This window comes from Tamandua tetradactyla, chromosome 3 (genome assembly GCF_023851605.1).
Source record: "Tamandua tetradactyla isolate mTamTet1 chromosome 3, mTamTet1.pri, whole genome shotgun sequence".
NCBI classification, from domain to species: Eukaryota; Metazoa; Chordata; class Mammalia; order Pilosa; family Myrmecophagidae; genus Tamandua; species Tamandua tetradactyla.
In genome coordinates, this window is record NC_135329.1 from 10052161 (window position 1) to 10066766 (window position 14606).

Genomic DNA, 14606 nt, shown 5'->3' on the forward strand with positions numbered 1-14606 from the left:
GTCCAACTTATTTAAAATAGCACCCCCTCTACATTCTCATTTTTTCTATCCTTCCACCCTACCTTGTTTCTCCTCATATAGATTTATTTGTTTATATTTGTTGTATCAGTTTGAAAGGATATATGTACCCTACCTAGAAAAGCCATGTTTTAATCCTAATCCCATTTTGTAAAGGCAGCTGTTCTTCTAATCCTTATTGAGTACAGTATGTCTGAAGCTGTATTTGGGTGGGTCTTGATTAGTTTGCTGGAGTCCTATAAAAGAGGAAACATTTTGGAGAATGAGAGAGATTCAGAGAAAGCAGAGAACAACAACATAGCCACGAGAAGCAGAGTCCACCAGCCAGCAACCTTTGGAGATGAAGAAGGAAAATGCCTCCTGGGGAGCTTCATGAAACAGGAAGCCAGGAGAGAAAGCTAGCAGATGACACTGTGTTCACCATGTGCCCTTCCAGCTGAGAGAGAAGCCCTGACCCTCTTCGCCATGTGCCTTCTCACTTGAGAGAGAAACCCTGAACTTCATCGGCCTTCTTGAACCAAGGTATCTTTTCCTGGATGCCTTTGATTGGACATTTCTATAGGCTTGTTTTTAATTGGGACATTTCCTTGGCCTTAGAACTGTAAACTGGCAACTTATTAAATTCCCCTTTTAAAAAGCCATTCTGTTTCTGGTATATTGTGTTACCGCAGCTAGCAAACTAGAACATTTGTCTTCCTTATTCTTTTTCTTTTTTGGGGGTGCATGGGCTGGGAATCGAACCGGGTCTTCTGCATAGCAGGTGAGAACTTCCCCTATTCTTGTCTAGCCTCAGTCCATACCATGTTTGCTTCAATTTCTTCAATCCTGCCTTTTTCTTTTAGTCCCTTGAAATTGCCACACTCCCTCCTGGCACGGTGTTTTCACATGTGCTGTCTCTCCTGTGTCGCCTCTCTCAGCCTTGGGATGGCAGCACACACATCACTTCTCATGGAACCTCTCCACTTTTCATACCCACTCAAATTCTTCTTTCCTTCATAACTCATCACTATTTCAGTTTTACATTTACTTTTGTGTGTGTGTGCTGAATGGTGAGAGTCACATTTCATTCTTTTTTCCAGTTTTACATACACTTTTGCGATTATTTGATTAATATTGTCTTCCCTTCTGGACTGTAAGCTCCTTAAGGACAGAAACTATATTTGGTTGTTTTCCTTCCTTCCTTCCTTCCTCCCTTCCTTCCTTCTCAGTATATTTGTTGTGCTTACCGCAGTACCTGGTATATAGGAGGCACTCAATACATATTTCTTGACTATATAAGAATTTTACTAGTGGTTCCATATACAAAGAGGTAGGGAAAGCTTCTCAGATAAAATAACCAAAATCAAGGAGTAAGACATTTAATGGAGAAAGAAGAGTCATTCAATTAGAAACTAGTAAGTTTGAGGTGAAACGGCCAGCAGGCAGATGGAGGTCTGGGAATGGAGCTTGTCAGGGAATTCCATGCCTGCAAATATAGATTAGAGACAAGGTCAGTATAGGTGATAATTCAAAATCTAGTATAAGAGAATTCATCTTCGTGAATTGGGCATTTCAGCTCAACAAACTTACAATCTCTATCCTATGCACTTAAATGTGAAATTTAAATCAACTTGTTTTTTTCTGGGAAGGCTTCTTTGAGGAACATCTTCATCAGTGAGGCTGGGTGAGGAGGAGTTTGTTAGAATGTGAAGGGCAAAGAGGGCCACAATTAAAAGTGTGGGGCTCTCATCTGGAGACAAGTTTATAGGTCAGAAACTAAGATGGAAACTGCTTTATTACATGGGTATGTGGCTATGTTCCTTATAAGTGTTATAATTGCAATTTAATAAACCATATTTTCAATGTCATAGTCCTACTCAGATGTAAAGGAACTGTGGGTGAATCTATTCATTTATTTATATATTCATTAAATGAATATTTATTAAACACTTGTGTCAAACACTGCGATAGGTCCTGGAGATTCAGCTGTGACCAAGACATCATTGTTCTTGTCTCTACAAAGCTTCTTTTCTTATTTTCTATTAGGGGAGACAGATAATAAACATGTAAACAAATAATTGAGCAAGAAATGTGGGATTATGAAAATCGCTGTGAGGAACATTTGAAAAGGTGTTGTGATAAAGAGTAAAACAGAAGCGCAAATAATCACTGCCTGCTAATTTTCTTGGCAGGGGTCAGAATGCATATTTAGTTTGTGGTTTTCTTAAAGCTTGGCACATCTACACATGGATTGTAAAGGTTGACAGTAAACAGAATTTCATTCCATATTACAGAAAGTGACCACCAGAGGTTGCTACATATTAGTTACTACGTAAACTAAACATTGGCACTTGAGGCATCTACCTAAATAAGGTTTGAAAACAGAGATCATGACAGCCATTCTGGAACAAGATATTTCTGCTTCTTGCTGCAAAGCCTTGGCTAGCACACGGCATCTTGGCATAGGGTGCAAAGAGGAGAGGAAAACTGACAGCTGTTCACCCAGCTGGAAGCCTTGATACAATGCAGTTTCATTAACAGTTAAAAATACATGGCCCAGGCAGAAAGCTCTGTGATAGAAAGTATCTGTTCAAAATGGCGTGATTCCATAAAATGCATGATCTATGAAATATTTGACAATAAGAGGTACTTTAACAAAAAGCCAAGCATTATATGTCTTCATAAAATATAAGGATATTTCTGATATCAAAATTTTATAAGTAGTGATATAAAGTAATTTATAAAGAGTAGTTAGAGTTTCAGATCTCCTTTAAGTTAAGCATCTGATTCTAGATCCTAGAGTGACAGTCTATATTACTGTATAGCACAGTGTAGAAAACCCTGGCTCAGGGTCCATGTTAAAGTACTTGCTCAAAGTCACAATTTAGAGAGATGCTGAGGAAACTTCTAGAATCTCTGATGCTCTCTTTCATCTCTACAAGTTGTGGGGACTTCGGAGAAGCTTTATGTTGCCCCTTAATGGGAAAAAATCCTAGAACAGAGACCAGGACCCTAAGGTGGAACAGAATTTTTTATTCTGAAAATAAAGTGATTTTGAATCCTTTAAGCTAGAAGGTCCACCTGATTTTAACATACAATTCTGGCTATAGAAGACTTAACAAACTTGAGTACCTGTTAGACACCATTCCCCATCTATTTAAACCCATCTATGAGAACTATTTTATAATTTTGGTGGTGTTGATAAGCCTCCGAAGCATGAAATGAAACCCTGAAGCCGTACAGAGGAAAAGCTGAGTGCCTTGAATATGAAAAATATAAGGTGATTTGTAAAAGTCATGAAAGACTACAAGATAAGAATATTACTCCACAACTTTCTCTTGGAGTGTTGAGGTTTGAGAAGGGATAACTAATGGAAAAAGCAGACAGAAGAGTCAGACAGCTGTAGATCAAAATCAGTTCCATGACTGGAAATGCTTAGTGAGAGACGGTGGTCTAAGCCGAATGCACTTCCCAATAAATCCCCCTTGGAACTGGACTTATTTCCCCAGTAACTGGCATGGCTGGGCATCTTCAGGTCTCTCTTGCAGGGACAGAGCTGAGAATGGCCATTCCAGAAGAGGGCATCCCCAGAGCTCATTCTCCTGGTCTTACCAATCAGATAAATTACTTCTCCCTTTGGGAAGAGGGAGAGGGATCAGAGAATGGACTTTCCCGCCCCTCTGTGGACTTGTGAGAGGAAGGGAATTAGCATTCCCTGTCAACACCATGCAGTATTAATGATAAGAATATTTCAGTATTCTTGTGAGGGGAAAAAAATGAAAAATTCATTTAGCTAATAGCAAAATATACAAAGAAGTCAATTTCAGTAAGTCAGTAAACCTAGAAAATGCTCCTGAACATCTTTTAAGAAGCCCTAGAGAAATGTGTACCAAAGACAAAAAAAACAGCAAGGACTTGTTCTGGAAAGCTATTGTTTTCATTTATATTTCACTTATTTTCTAACCCATATCCTAGAAACTGCTGTCCACTCATAACCACACAGTTAACATGGAAGTAGCCCTTTCATACCAGGTCATGCTGTCCCTGTACCTAACACTGATTGGGAACCATGTCCCTCTTTCCTGGGAATTATGGAATGGCACCTGGAGAAAGTGTGCAGTTGGATTTGCAGCATAGGAAACTCGACAGCTATTGGGGATTAGGTTTTCTGCCATGTGGAAAAGCAGAGACAAGACATGAAGGAAGCCCCTCATTTCAGTTTCAGTACCTTCCTGGTGCTCATTACCACTCTTTATCTTGGGTTCCACGAGACAGGGTCTTGACTTCTTTTCATAATTTCTCGTTTTGCTTCATCCAATGAGAGCAGGTTCCTTCCTGGCCAAAGGACTGCGAATAAGCACATGCTCAGGAGAGGCAAGGACGCTGTGACAGGAGAAGTGGGCGCTATATTGACATGGGATTAATGAGCCTTCTGGTTCAAGACAACCACTTCATCTTCCTAGACTTTAGCTTTCACAGCAACAAAATGAAGGGATTAAGTCAGATTATCTTTCTTCCATTTTCTAACAGCCACTGAATCCAAGAAAAAGTATGAAAGGAGAGTTTATCTAAGAACACCTGAAAGGCACTTAACAACAAGAATTTTTAGTAGATTAGATTACTTGATTATGTGTCAGAGACTTGCCATTAGGATAAAAAAGGCAGGGAATCGGGGTGAGGTTGCTTCAATAAATATAATTGTAATTAAACTGATTTAAGACAATGTTTATGAACTTTCATCAAAATGCTCTTTTTCATAAAGTACTGATGCACTTTCAGAAGATCTGCCTTCGTTTTTTTTAACAAATAAACATTTTTTGCTTTAGTCTCACACATAAGGTGACATTTTAAAGTATTAATCATCATCTATTTTCAGCACCCTGCAATAATGACATTCCTTTGTTCTTCCTCATGCCAAAACATTTTTAAAATTTGTACATTGTACATTTCACTATTATACACTCTAGGCATTCCTAGATTATACCATCTCAATCTTTAACATCTATCTTTCTTTCTGATTTCATTTATGTCCCAGGCCCTCCTCCTTCTATCATTCTCACATGCAGCTTCATTCAGTGTTTTAACATAATTACATTACAGTTAGGTAGTATTGTGCTGTCCATTTCTGAGTTTTTGTATCCAGTCCTGTTGCACAGTCTGTATCCCTTCAGCTCCAATTACCCAATATCTTACCCTATTTCTATCTCCTGATGGTCTCTGTTACCAATGACATATTCCAAGTTTATTCTCTAATGTCAGTTCATATCAGTGAGACCATACAGTATTTGTCTTTTAGTTTTTGGCTAGTCTCACTCAGCAGAATATTCTCAAGGTCCATCCATGTTGTTACATACTTCAAAAGTTTATTCTGTCTTAAAGCTGCATAATATTCCATCGTATGTATATACCAAAGTTTGTTTAGCCACTCGTTTGTTGATGGACATTTCGGCTGCTTCCATCTCTTTGCAATTGTAAATAATGCTGCTATAAACATTGGTGTGCAAATGTCCGTTTGTTTCTTTGCCCTTAAGTCCTCTGAGTAGATACCTAGCAATGGTATTGCTGGATCATATGACAATTCTATATTCAGCGTTTTGAGGAACCGCCAAACTGCCTTCCACAGCAGTTGGACCATTTGACATTTCCACCAACAGTGAATAAGTGTGCCTCTTTCTCCACATCCTCTCCAGCACTTGTCATTTTCTGTTTTGTTGATAATGGCCATTCTGGTGGGTGTGAGATGATATCTCATTATGGTTTTGATTTGCATTTCTCTAATGGCCAGGGACATTCTTCATGTGCCGTTTGGCCATTTGTATTTCCTCTTCTGAGAGTTGTCTGTTCAAGTCTTTTTCCCATTTTTTAATTGGATTGGCTATCTTTTTGTTGTTGAGTTGAACAATCTCTTTATAAATGCTGGATACTAGACCTTTATCTGATATGTCGTTTCCAAATATTGTCTCCCATTGTGTAGGCTGTCTTTTTACTTTCTTGATGAAGTTCTTTGATGCATGAAAGTGTTTAATTTTGCGGAGCTCCCATTTATTTATTTCTTTCTTCAGTGCTCTTGCTTTAGGTGTAAGGTCCATAAACCCACCTCCAATTATAAGATTTATAAGATATCTCCTTACATTTTCCTCTAACTGTTTTATGGTCTTAGACCTAATGTTTAGATCTTTGATCTATTTTGAGTTAACTTCTGTATAGGGTGTGAGATACAGGTCCTCTTTCATTATTTTGCATATGGATATCCAGTTCTCTAGGCACCATTTATTGAAGAGACTGTTCTGTCCCAAATGAGTTGGCCTGACTGCCTTATCAAAGATCAAATGTCCATAGATGAGAGGGTCTATATCTGGGCACTCTATTCGATTCCATTGGTTAATATATCTATCTTTATGCCAGTACCATGCTGTTTTGACCACTGTGGCTTCATAATATGCTTTAAAGTCAGGCAGCGTGAGACCTCCAGCTTCGTTTTTTTTCCTCAAGATACTTTTAGCAATTCAGGGCACCCTGCCCTTCCAGATAAATTTGCTTATTGGTTTTCTATTTCTGAAAAGTAAGTTGTTGGGATTTTGATTGGTATTGCATTGAATCTGTAAATCAATTTAGGTAGAATTGACATCTTAACTATATTTAGTCTTCCAATCCATGAACACGGTATGCCCTTCCATCTATTTAGGTCTTCTGTGACTTCTTTTAACAGTTCCTTGTAGTTTTCTTTGTATAGGTCTTTTGTCTCTTTAGTTAAATTTATTCCTAAGTATTTTATTCTTTTAGTTACAATTGTAAATGGAATTCATTTCTTGATTTCTCCTTCAGATTGTTCATTACTAGTGTATAGAAACACTACAGATTTTTGGATGTTGATCTTGTAACCTGCCACTTTGCTGTACTCGTTTATTAGCTCTAGTAGTTTTGCTGTGGATTTTTCAGGGTTTTCGACGTATAGTATCATATCATCTGCAAACAGTGATAGTTTTACTTCTTCCTTTCCAATTTTGATGCCTTGTATTTCTTTTTCTTGTCTAATTGCTCTGGCTAGAACTTCCAACACAACGTTGAATAACAGTGGTGGTGATAGTGGACATCCTTTTCTTGTTCCTGATCTTAGGGGAAAAGCTTTCAATTTTTCCCTTTTGAGGATGATATTAGCTGTGGGTTTTTCATATATTCCTTTTATCATTTTAAGGAAGTTCCCTTGTATTCCTATCCTTTGAAGTGTTTTCAACAGGAAAGGATGTTGAATCTTGTCAAATGCCTTCTCTGCATCAATTGAGATGATCATGTGATTTTTCTGCTTTGATTTGTTGATATGTTGTATTACATTAATTGATTTTCTTATGTCGAACTATCCTTGCATACCTGGGATGAATCCTACTTGGTCATGATGTATAATTCTTTTAGTGTGTTGCTGGATTTGATTTGCTAGAATTTTGTTGAGGATTTTTGCATCTATATTCATTAGAGAGATTGGTCTGTAGTTTTCTTTTTTTGTAATATCTTTGCCTGGCTTTGGTATGAGGGTGATGTTGGCTTCATAGAATGAATTAGGTAGCTTTCCCTCCATTTTAATTTTTTTGAAGAGTTTGAGCAGGGTTGGTACTAATTCTTTCTGGAATGTTTGGTAGAATTCACATGTGAAGCCATCTGGTCCTGGACTTTTCTTTTTGGGAAGCTTTTTAATGACTGATTCCATTTCTTTGCTTGTGATTGGTTTGTTGAGATCATCTATTTCTTCTTGAGTCAAAGTTGGTTGTTCATGCCTTTCTAGGAAGTTGTCCATTTCATCTACATTGTTGTATTTATTAGCATAAAGTTGTTCATAGTATCCTGTTATGCAAATAAATAAGATCAGAAATGGAAGAGGAGACATAACCACTGACCTCACAGAAATAAAGGAGGTAATAACAGGATACTATGCCTTCATTTTTTAAAAGGTGTTTTTATGGTGAAGGACAGCAATATTAAAAAAAAATCACTGAGAATATAAATGCATCATTCAAAGAATCATCACTGAGTGAACACCTGTTCACCACTCCCTATAACTTCCTAGAACGGTGCCAGCAACTCAGAAGCTCATCTTGTGTCTCCTTCCAATCATTTTACCCTTGCTTCCTCTCAAAAGTTTTCTGGTAAAGTAGAATTTACAGTTTTGCTTGCTTTTAAAATTCTGTCAGATAAATATATTGCAAATATTTTTCCAAGTCTGTGATTTCTCTTTGCCTTTTCTTAATAACATATTTTGAGAAAAAGTTTAAATTTTGATGAAGTCCACTTTACACTTTTTTTTTCATGCTTTTATGGTTCATGCTTTTTATGTCTTATTTAAGAAATCTTTGCTAACCCTGAGGTCATGAAGATTTTCTTTGATTTTTGTCTGAAAGTCTTATAGTTTTAGCTTTTATATTTAGGTCTAAGGTTCATTTAGAGTTAGTTTTTGTGTATGTAGAAGGTAAGAGCCAAGGTTCATTCTTTTTACCTCATGGACATACACTGGTTGCAGCCACATTCATTGAAGTGACTCTTTACCCATTGCAGTATCTTGGGACTTTTTTGTGGGAGTCTATTTTTGGAGACTATTTTGTTCCAATGATCCATGTTTCTATACCACACTGTTCTAGTTTGCTAGCTGCCGAAATGCAATATACCAGAAATGGAATGGCTTTTAAAAAGGGGAATTTAATAAGTTGCTAATTTACAGTTCTAAGGCTGAGATAATGTCCCATTTAAAGTCTAAAGAAATGTCCAATCAAAGGCATCCATGGAAAGATACCTTGATTCAAGAAGGATGATGAAGTTCAGGGTTTCTCTCTCAAGTGAGAAGGCACATGGTGAACATGGTCAGGGTTTCTCTCTTGGCTGGAAGGGCACATGGCAAACACGGCATCATCTGCTAGCTTTCTCTCCTGGCTTCTGGTTTCATGAAGCTCCCCGGGAGGCGTTTTCCTTCTTCATCTCCAAAGGTCGCTGGCTTGTGGGCTCTCATGGCTGTCGTTCTTCTCTGGCTCTCTCTGAATCACTCATTCTCCAAAATGTTTCCTCTCTTTATAGGACTCCAGAAACTAATCAAGACCCACCCAAATGGGTGTAGACATGTCGTCACCTAATCCAGTTTAACAACCGCTCAATTAAATCACATCTCCAGGGAGATGATCTGATTACAGTTTCCAATATACAGTATTGAATAGGGATTATTCTGCCTTTATGAAATGGGATTTTGATTAAAATATGGCCTTTAGGGGACATACATCCTTTCAAACCAGCACACACACTTTCTTGATTATTGTAACTTTATAACTACAAAAGTTTTATATGTCATATACAATAGCTAAATTAAATTATATACATAGTAGGCTTTATCTAACTTTAAGCCCTTCAACTTTGTTCTTTTTACAAAATGGTTTTGGCTATTCTAGGTCCTTTATATTTCCATATACATTTTAGAAACACCATATTAATTTTACAGAAAGTCCTGATAGTATTTAAGTGGGATTGCATTGAATCTATAGATCAATCTGGGGAGAGCTGCTTTCTTATCTTTTGATCCATGAATATTGTATATATTTCCATGTGTCTAGGTGTTCTTTAATTTTTTCCTCATCAATATTTTATATTTCTCAGTGTTTAGGACTTGTGTGTATTTTATTAAATAACTAATTCATGTTTTCAAATGCTATTATAAAGTTTGTAATAGATAGTTTTTTGTATTTCATTTTCAGTTGTTTATTGTCAATATATAGAAATACAATAGACTTTTGCACATTGACCTTTTATTTTATAACTTTGCTAAACTCCTTTATCATTTCTACTAGGTTTTTTTTTGTAGATTTGTGAGGATTTTCCACATAGACAATTATATCGTGTGAAAAATGCAATTCTTCTCTTTCCTTTAACATCTGTAAGTCTTTTATTTATTTTTATGGCTTTATTAAACTGTCTAAAACCTCCAGGACAATTTTGAATAGAATTGGCGAGAGCAGACATCCTTACCTTGCTCTTGCTTCTAGGGGAAAGGATTTTTGTCTTTCACTATTAAGTAGTGTTAGTTATAAGGTTTTCATAGATGTACTTTGTCAGGTTGTAGCTGAGAAATTAAGATTTAAGGAATGATTTTGATTACTGAATCATTACATAGACATTTCTTTATGCTTTCTGGCATATTGGAGTAGACAGAGGGTATACCTGAAATCCCTAAATTATAATCCAGATTGCCTTGACATCTGAAATGATTGTAAAAGCCCTTAATTTATGCTGTCGTGACCGTAAAACTGGTTACTCCTGTTAGCTGGTCATTTTCTTGTACAGCAAATTGTTAAGTCTCAGAGCAGATCACCTGCACCCCCACCCCACCCCTAGTTTCCTTGGCAGATCCAGGAATCTAGATATGAATTAACCACCTGTACCGGCTGGTGCTGCAGATGGCGAAGGAAGACATTCCACATAACTAGAAATACCGTCATAATCTATTCCCGCTGCGAACACCCTTCCCTAACAGCGCCCACTCTCCCGGTGCTTGCAGGTGCACAGCAAAGAAGAATAGTGCGCTGATGATCAACAATTTATCACTCCCTAAGTCAACAAGCCCCTTTGTTAGTGCAGCGTTGCTGGTGCGATTTTTTCTTTAAAAGGCAGCCCCCTAAGAGGGGGGCCGAGGCTGCTTTTCTAAATCCCTCAGATCTCTGGGTTGATGGCTTCCCTCTGCTTCTTCCCTAATAAATATTTTTCTTTACTTTGACTTGCTGTCTCGTGTGGAATCCTTAATGGCTCCATGCTTAACACAAATGAAGAATGTGAAGTCAGCCATTAACTAGTTTCAGCCCTGGACATTTGTAAATTGTATCAGCTAGACTCTGCTATTGAAAGACAACTTATCTCCCTTCCTTTCCGCTTACACTTTTAGTATTGAAGTAATGGCTCTGTCTCCCCTCCTTTCAACGTAGGTTCTCCTATTGAAATGATAATTGTAGCACTGTCTCCTTTTCTGCTTTGAACTTGCTATACGAAATGACCTCTTCTCCCCTTGCTCAAAACCTTAAAACTTTTGAACCCCCTAAACTAAGGGAGACAGATTTTGAGCTGCTAGGCCATCTGCTCTCCTACTACCTCCACATAATAAACTCTTTCTCTCTCTGAATCCCCTATGTCTCATGAATTGGTTACTGAGTGCGTCCAGCAAAAGAATCTTCTGGGCGGGCCATGATGGCTCAACAGGCAGAGTTCTCGCCAGCCATGCCAGAGACCGGGGTTCGATTTCCCGTGCCTGCCCATGCGAAAAAAAAAAGAAACTTCCACTTTTGTCCCGTAACAAGGTTGAGGTAATTCTTCTCTATTGGTCATTTACTGAGAGTTTTTATTATGAATAGGCTTTGGATTTTGGCATATGCTTTTTTTTTTTTTGTCAATATTTAGAAAATCATGTTTTGTTTTTACTCTCTTATTTATTAATTAGTGAATGACATTGATTGTTTTCAAATGTTAAACCAGTGTTGTATTCCTGGAATAAATCTCCCTTAGCTTCTAGTAAGGGACAAGTTGAGCACCACCTGCCATGTTTCCCTGGGACCCACAGATAAAGCCTGTGCTCAGCTTTATCAGATGTATCAGCCTGAGGCCTAGAAGGGATGAAGAATCTGGGCCGATTCCTTTTTCAGCGGAGAGTGGCTCACGGGCATATTCCTCCTTTCCCTGCCACCCCCACCCCCCCCAAAGCACACAGAAACATTCACTGGAGACTGCGTGGCTAAAGGGTACATATTATGACACCTGGCCTAACCCTGCGGCTATATCTATCCCCAGCAGAGAGGGAGCAGAATCCTTGTACTTCAGCATAAGCACAAGAGAGGTGCATGAAGAGTGAAATCATCAGGGATAAGATATCCCCTGGACAATCCTTCCCAAAGATTTAGCGAATAAAAGGACAAAGGCCACTTGCTTAGAACACTGGAGGATGGTAGTGACTGGAGAATGACTCTACAAACACTGAATTTAAGAAACAAAAATATCAGGTAGGAAAATTCCGTCCCAGACGACTGGTCCATTCCCCCCACCCCCACCCCCACTCGGTCCTGTGCAGTTTGGGAGTCACAAAGAGGCACCACCCAGGTCCCTCTAACCATTAATAGAGACTGTGGAGTGACTCAAACAAGTTAGAACTCTGGGCATACCCAAGCCAGGGACCTAAGTATGCAGAGACCCACTGAGGAGTGCTGTATACAAAAGCACTCCCTTCCCTCCAGCGCAGAGATGGGGGGGGGGGCGGAGGAGGGGGGGAGGAAACACCAGGCTGGAAATGCTGGCAAGAAAACTTTTCTTCCGGAAAGAAGAGCTGTGCCCGCACTTATTCCCGTTTCAGCCAGCTGGACCACCTAAAGGCTAAATGGACTTATCTGAAGTGACCCACCTTTCTGGATTGACCTCATCTTGCTCCCTGGGGCACGATACCCTAACAGAGAAGAAACCGGGTACAGAAAAGCCTCACAGAAACAAACAAAAAAAGGTGTGTGTGTGTGGGTGGGGGGTGGGGGGAGGTTAAACAGAACTGCTGTAAGATAGAACAGGTCCCAGAACTGAAAAGTGTAAGTAAAATGGGGCATTGAGTAGGGGAGATTTTTTAAACATATCCTATGAGTTGGGGAGAAAAGTCCGCACTAAAACAGAGGTTTCTTCTTCGGGGCTGCCATGGAGGTGGCAGCCGTCTCCTGTCCAGCCTCCTGGCTCCCCTCTGACCCCTCCTGAAACCCAAGATCCTCAAAAAGAGGAGAAAGAAGTTCATCTGACACTAATCAAACTGAGAGTCAAAATCAAGCACAACTGATGGAAACCCAGAGGCAATAACCACAGGGCATGGAGAAGAATGGGCCAGGTCTTGATGCCCAACCCTGGTTATGGGAGCAACAACCACAACAAAATGAAACACATGCTGCCCAGCGGCTTCCGAAAGTTCCTGGTGCACGATGTCAAGGAGCTGGAAGTGCTGCTAATGTGCAGCAAATTTTACTGTGCTGAGATTCCTCCAAATAAATGTGTCTTTCAAGAACCGTAAAGCCATTGTGGAAAAAGCATCCCAGCTGGCTATCATAGCCACCAACCCCAATACTCGACTGTGCAGTAAAGAAAATGAATAGACAGCTCTTGTGCAAGTTATATTTGTTTGAAATAAAAACACAAAAATCCTGCCATCTGGTATTTTACCCCTGCAAAAAAAACAAACAAACAGATAAACAAAAAAAGATCAAGATTCCTAAAGAAATAAAGGAAAGGAAGCTCTCTTCTGGAGGTGAAACAGTTGCACAAAGAGTGCATTCTTAAAAACTGTACCCCTTATCCAGGGCAAGAACTAGATAAAGAAGAGCTGAGAAAATCTGAACAGTTAAACTTGGACTATTCTAAAGGTCCAGAATAAGTGAGACCAAGCATCAAAGAAGAGCCTTATGCTGGTTTGAATTTGTTATGTGTCCCAGAAAAGCCATGTCCTTTTAATCCTAATCCAATCTCGTGGGCCCTGAAGAAAGGCTCTGGTGTCTGGGATACCTCTGTCACATGGGAAGGCACATGGCCAGCATCTGCTGGTCCCTTGCTCCTGGGTTTCACTGCCTTCAGCTCTAGTTCCAGTGGCTTCCTCTGAGGTTCTGTGGGCCCTTGCTTGTTTCTCTGGGCTGTTCTCTTTGTAAACTCTCTCAACTTTTTCTGCTTTTTATTGCCTCAGAAAGGACTGCAGTAGAAGGAGTAAGACCCACCTGGAATGGGTTGGGTCACATCTCAATTGAAATAATCAAACCAAAAGTCCCACCCAAAATAGGTCTACACCCATAGGAATGGATAAAAAAACATGGGCCGTTTCTATGGCATATAACAGCTTCAAACCAGCACAGATATTGCAAGAAAAACTTCAGCTGAATTTTTTTAAATTGTATTTATTGAGTTTCTTCTTTTCTAAATTAAAACAAGTTCTGAGAATCAGGTGTGAATACTGGGGATGCCTTAAGATCAATGCCACTATTGGAACAATTATTTTGGAAAACTTTTTGGCAGTTTCTACTAAAGCTAAACACACACTGTTTTAGTTTCTGTCAGCCAAAAATTTTTTATCAAGCTAAGCGGTCCTTCAAAACTGAAGGAGAAGGGTGCAAGGGTAGTTCAGTGGTAGAATTCTTGCCTTCCATGCAGGAGACAAGGCTCAATTCCAGGCCCATGCACTCTCCCCACCCCACTCTTCCCCCCTAAAAAAAAATTCAACAAATGGTGCTGCAGTAATGGGATAGTCACGTGGAAAAATAATAAAATGTGACTACCATAATACAGCATACAAAAACAAAAACAAAAACAAAACTGAAGGAGAGCTTAAAATATTCACAGATAAACAAAAATTAAGAGAGTTTATCAACAAAAGATCTGCCCTAAAGAATTGATAAAGGGAGTTCTGCCGGATAAAAGGAAAAGACAGGGGAGAATGTCTAGGAGTAAAGTAAAGAAATGACGATCACCAGTAAGGGTAACTGTTGGTTTGAAAAGATGTTTGGACCCTAGAAAAGCCATGTTTTGATCCTAATCCCATTTTGTAAAGGCAGCCATTTCTTCTAATCCCTATTCGGTATTGTATGTTT

The 14606-nt window shown here is 39.0% G+C and overlaps 1 pseudogene; it reads left to right on the forward strand.

Moving 5' to 3' along the window:
* Window positions 1-12626: 12626 nt before the first annotated feature.
* LOC143675488 (large ribosomal subunit protein eL32 pseudogene) lies at window positions 12627-13127 on the forward strand (annotated as a pseudogene).
* Window positions 13128-14606: the final 1479 nt, after the last annotated feature.